This window comes from Microcaecilia unicolor, chromosome 3 (assembly GCF_901765095.1).
Source record: "Microcaecilia unicolor chromosome 3, aMicUni1.1, whole genome shotgun sequence".
NCBI lineage: Eukaryota > Metazoa > Chordata > Amphibia > Gymnophiona > Siphonopidae > Microcaecilia > Microcaecilia unicolor.
Genome location: NC_044033.1, coordinates 56600288 through 56606287, shown reverse-complemented (window position 1 = coordinate 56606287; position 6000 = coordinate 56600288).

Genomic DNA, 6000 nt, shown 5'->3' with positions numbered 1-6000 from the left:
AGGGCCCTGCATGGTCCGATAACGCGAACTCTTTCGCAAGCCAATGGTCTAACACTGAGGACAGAACAGCGTCTCCAACTGTCTCCGGCAATCCATAAGTTGTCGACTTTGGCAGTCAGGTCCCGCACTTTAGTAGTGAGTTTGCCCAAGGCCTCCATAAACGGAGGAGCTGCGTCTTCAAGATTCGAAACCCTCTGCTCTAGTTTCCCTATTCTCTTAGTCATATCTGATAAGAGGGTCTCAAAATGTGAAAATTGATCACATAGTCGCTCCACTTAGGTTCTATAGCTTTTTCTATCACTGCTGTAAATTGAAGTAGTTGTTCTGTCGAGAAGGGCTGTCCTTGCTGAAGGGGCTTTCTGTCCATCTTGCCATTCACCGCTCGCGGTTGTTCTTTCTCATTTTTCGCTCCTTTGCCTACCATTCCTCTTGGCAAAGCTGCCAAATAATTGTTCATCCGGTAAGCAACCTCCAAAGAACCAATTTTGTGATGTTCAAATGTAAGGGTTTACGTTTTCAGAAGCTTCATGTCTCTTTTTGTCATTTGGACATAATACATTTCTACACATCTGAATGGCCCTGTTTTGAAATGGCATTTAAACTTCTGGGCCTCTATAGGCATTTAAAAACTGCCATTTAGACATGTGGATGCTTCTAAAATAGGAATCCGTCCATTTTCAACTTGTTGATCAACTTTCAACTCATATCTAAGTTACTAAAAGAGCCCATTCTAGGACTTATTCCTTTTATTCTACAAGTACATAAGTAATGCCACACTGGGAAAAGACCAATGGTCCATCGAGCCTAGCATCCTGTCCACAACAGCGGCCAATCCAGGCCAAGGGCACCTGGCAAGCATCCCAAACATACAAACATTCTATACATGTTATTCCTGGAATTGTGGATTTTTCCCAAGTCCATTTAGTAGTGGTTGGAAGGACAGGTAGGGTCCAATTGGAAAAGGTGCAGAGAAGGGCGGCTAAAATGATAGCGGGGATGGGACGACTTCCCTATGAAGAAAGACTAAGGAGGCTAGGGCTATTCAGCTTGGAGAAGAGACGGCTGAGGGGAGACATGATAGAGGTATATAAAATAATGAGTGGAGTGGAACAGGTGGATGTGAAGCGTCTGTTCACGCTTTCCAAAAATACTAGGACTAGGGGGCATGCGATTAAACTACAGTGTAGTAAATTTAAAACAAATCGGAGAAAATTTTTCTTCACCCAACGTGTAATTAAACTCTGGAATTCATTGCCAGAAAATGTGGTGAAGGCGGTTAGCTTAGCAGAGTTTAAAAAGGGGTTAGACGGGTTCCTAAAGGACAAGTCCATAAACCACTACTAAATGGACTTGGGAAAAATCCACAATTCCAGGAATAACATGTATAGAATATTTGTACGTTTGGGAAGCTTGCCAGGTGCCCTTGGTCTGGATTGGCTGCTGTCATGGACAGGATGCTGGGCTCGATGGACCCTTGGTCTTTTCCCAGTGTGGCATTACTTATGTACTTAGTCCATTCTCTCAACCCTCTAACCCCTGCCTCCTTTTCTGAAATCACAGAAGAGGAAACTACATATCTTCTTTCCTCCTCGAAACTAACTACCTGTTCCTCTGATCCTATTCCCACCCATCTACTTAACGCTATCTCTCCTACTGTCATCCCTTTTATCTGTCATATCCTCAATCTTTCACTTTCCACTGCGACTGTTCCTGATGCCTTCAAACATGCCGTAGTCGCACCACTCCTTAAAAAACCTTAATTGGACCCTACCTGTCCTTCCAACTATCGCCCCATCTCCCTTTCATTTCCAAGATACTTGAACGTACTGTTCACCGTTGTTGCCTTGATTTTCTTTCATCTCAAGCTATTCTTGATCCACTTCAATCTGGCTTTCGCCCCCTTCATTCAACCGAAACATCGCTTGCTAAAGTCTCCAATGACCTGTTCCTGGCCAGATCCAAAGGGCTCTATTCTATCCTCATCCTTCTCGATCTATCTGTTGCTTTTGACACTGTTGATCACAGCCTACTCCTTGATACGCTGTCCTCACTTGGATTTCAGGGTTCTGTTCTTTCCTGGTTTTCTTCTTATCTGTCCCAGCGTACTTTTAGTGTATACTCTGGTGGATCCTCCTCTACTTCTATCCCACTGTCAGTTGGTGACATGGATCTGACCTGGGACCTCTTCTTTTCTCCATCTATACTTCTTCCCTTGGTACTCTGATCTTATCCCATGGTTTTCAGTATCATCTTTACGCTGATGACTCCCAGATCTACCTCTCCACACGAGAAATCTCAGCAGGAATCCAGGCCAATGTATCAGCCTGCCTGTCTGACATTGCTGCCTGGATGTCTCACTGCCATCTGAAACTAAACATTACCAAGGCTGAGCGTCGTATAAGTCTGCCCAGCACTATCCCCGCCTCCCAACCACCGGCTCTGGCACAGGCACAGACCGTATAAGTCTGCCCAGCACTATCCTCACCTCCCAACCACCAGCCCTGCCTCCCAACCACCGGCTCTGGCACAGACCGTACAAGTCTGTCCAGCACTATCCCCGCCTCCCAACCACTAGTCCCGCTTCCCACCACCGGCTCTGGCACAGACCGTATAAGTCTGCCCAGCCCTATCCCCGCCTCCCAACCACCAGCCCCGCCTCCCGATCTTGACTAAGCTCCTGAGGATTCCTTCCTTCGGCACAGGATTCCTTTATGCTTATCCCACGCATGTTTGAATTCCGTTACCGTTTTCATTTCCACCACCTCCCGCGGGAGGGCATTCCAAGCATCCACTACTCTCTCCGTGAAAAAATACTTCCTGACATTTTTCTTGAGTCTGCCCCCCTTCAATCTCATTTCGTGTCCTCTCGTTCTACCACCTTCCCATCTCCGGAAAAGGTTCGTTTGCGGATTAATACCTTTCAAATATTTGAACGTCTGTATCATATCACCCCTGTTTCTCCTTTCCTCCAGAGTATACATGTTTAGTTCAGCAAGTCTCTCCTCATATGTCTTGTAACGCAAATCCCATACCATTCTCATAGCTTTTCTTTGCACCGCTTCAATTCTTTTTACATCCTTAACAAGATACGGCCTCCAAAACTGAACACAATACTCCAGGTGGGGCCTCACCAATGAATTATACAGGGGCATCAACACCCCCTTTCTTCTGCTGGTCACACCTCTCTTTATACAGCCTAACAACCTTCTAGCTACGGCCACCGCCTTGTCACACTGTTTCGTCGCCTTCAAATCCTCAGATACTATCACCCCAAGATCCCTCTCTCCGCCCGTACCTATCAGACTCTCCCCGCCTAACACATACGTCTCCCGTGGATTTCTACTTCCTAAGTGCATCACTTTGCATTTCTTCGCATTGAATTTTAATTGCCAAACCTTAGACCATTCTTCTAGCTTCCGTAGGTCGTTTTTCATGTTTTCCACTCCCTCCTGGGTGTCCACTCTGTTACAGATCTTAGTATCATCCGCAAATAGGCAAACTTACCTTCTAACCCTTTGGCAATGTCACACACAAATATATTGAACAGAATCGGCCCCAGCACCGATCCTTGAGGCACTCCACTACTTACCTTTCGCTCCTCCGAGCGAATTCCATTCACCACCACCCTCTGGCATCTGTCCGTCAACCAGTTCCTAATCCAGTTCACCACTTCGGGTCCTATCTTCAGCCCATCCAGTTTATTTAAGAGCCTCCTGTGGGGAACCGTGTCAAAAGCTTTGCTGAAATCTAAGTAGATTACGTCCATAGCTCGTCCCTGATTCAATTCTCCTGTCACCCAATCAAAGAACTCATTGAGGTTCGTTTGGCACGATTTCCCTTTGGTAAATCCATGTTGTTTCGGATCTTGCAACTTATTGGCTTCCAGGAAATTCACTATCCTTTCCTTCAGCATCGCTTCCATTACTTTTCCAATAACCGAAGTGAGGCTTACCGGCCTGTAGTTTCCAGCTTCTTCCCTATCAGCACTTTTGTGAAGAGGGACCACATCCGCTGATCTCCAATCCCTCGGAACCTCTCCCGTCTCTAAGGATTTATTAAACAAATCTTTAAGAGGACCCGCCAGAACCTCTCTGAGCTCCCTCAATATCCTAGGGTGGATCCCATCCGGTCCCATGGCTTTGTCCACCTTTAGCTTTTCAAGTTGTTCATACACACTCTCTTCCGTGAACGGTGCTCTATCCACTTCAATCTCATTTGTACTTTTTGCAGTCCATCGCCAGGATTTTCTTCTGTGAAAACAGAAGTATCTATTTAGCAAATTTGCTTTTTCTTCATCATTATCCACATAGCGGTTCGCAATATCTTTTAGTCTCACAATTTCCTTTTTAGTCATTCTCCTTTCACTAATATACCTGAAGAACATTTTGCCACCCCTCCTTACATTTCTAGCCATTTGTGCTGCTTATCCTAGAAATAAGCAATGGATTCCATAAACTAGGCAAATGATATAAAAAATTGGAGACCTGTATTCTTCTAAACGAACAACCCAAAAAGAAGGCATCTAACACATTCCATGAAGCTGATCTTAATGCCCTGGTTGGTGAGTGCAAATGAAAAGATGTTGAGAGTGCAGGGGGCATTAAAACCATTAAAACTTTAAATACCATCAATAACATTTTAAATCAAATTCTAGATTCAGCTGGCAGCCAGAGTTAACTAGCTAATACTCCAGAAATGTGATCATATCTAGACAACCTCCCCTTAAAACCCTGGCAATAGCATTTTGTACCAGTTGTAAAGCTCTATGCATGTTCTTCGACACTTCTATCAACTTTATGATTTTATCCCCCCTACAAATATGCAATCATAGCATATGCTTTGAATGTGATAAAATATGCACATCCTTAAATCCTAGCTCTTCCTGTCAATTTTGGGGCACATACTGTAGATCTCTGCCCAACATAGGTTCTACTTCCCAACTACTGGAGTTGCCATGAAAGCCAACTCCAGCCTTGATCATGATCCAACTTTGCCATTTGGGGACCCAGACCATAGAAATCATGCATTTGTAACTTTCCCTAGCTCTGAACATGAGCTCAGAGCCTAATAAAAAGGGAGGGGTTATCACAGCAGAGTGGGAGCTAATCTGTGAGTAACGTATGTACTGCGCAGAGGATCTGTTCCTGGTCTAAAAAGCTCCTGGCTTTTGCTGTAATGGCCCCCCCCCAGCTGATGAAAAGAGCCTGGATGATGGAAGGACCAGTGATGTTTGTATGTATAGTGTATGTATTGCTTCTTTTCCTTGTCTAAGAACTCTTGGCATTGCTTAGATGTAGAGACCAGTGATGTAATGATTGTTTAGCTAATCAATGTGTGTATTCAGCTAATCATTTTATATGTGCTAACCATTGTAGATTTAGCTCCTCTAATAAAGGTTTCATTTACTCAATACAAATCCAAAAGAATCCACAGTAATTACTGTGTCTCAGTGAGACAGGCTATAAATCCATAGCGGTTCAACAGTGTGCCACCAAAATTAGTCAGACCATTGTTTCTGGTACCACCCAGATGAATGTGACTGTGATGAACCTCTGTGAGAGGCTATCCATTTTACAGGCCACTGTGACTGCCCAGTAGCACTCATGAGGTTGTGTGGCAATGATGGGTAAGACAGGCTCAGGATTCCCATCCTGCTGAAGGATCCTGGGAGGCCTGCAAGATAAGGCAGCCAGCGACTGGAGCGCTAACACAACATTCCATTGAACCTTTGTGATAATTGGAAATCAATTATCAAGAGGGAGATGTTAAGAGAGGCTTGAAAAACAGGGTGCAGCTTACAGACACAGCTCACAGCAGGGTTAACTCTGTGGTTTACTTTTTCCTGTAGCAGATCACAAATTTTTGAGCTCAGAACAAAGGAATATACAAGGCACTGATAACAGAACTAGCTTAAACAAGTTTGGAGGGGGCAGTGCACAGCAAGTATAAATGTAACTGTGTAATAAGAGAAGGCAGGCATTGTTTCTGGATTCCTAGTTG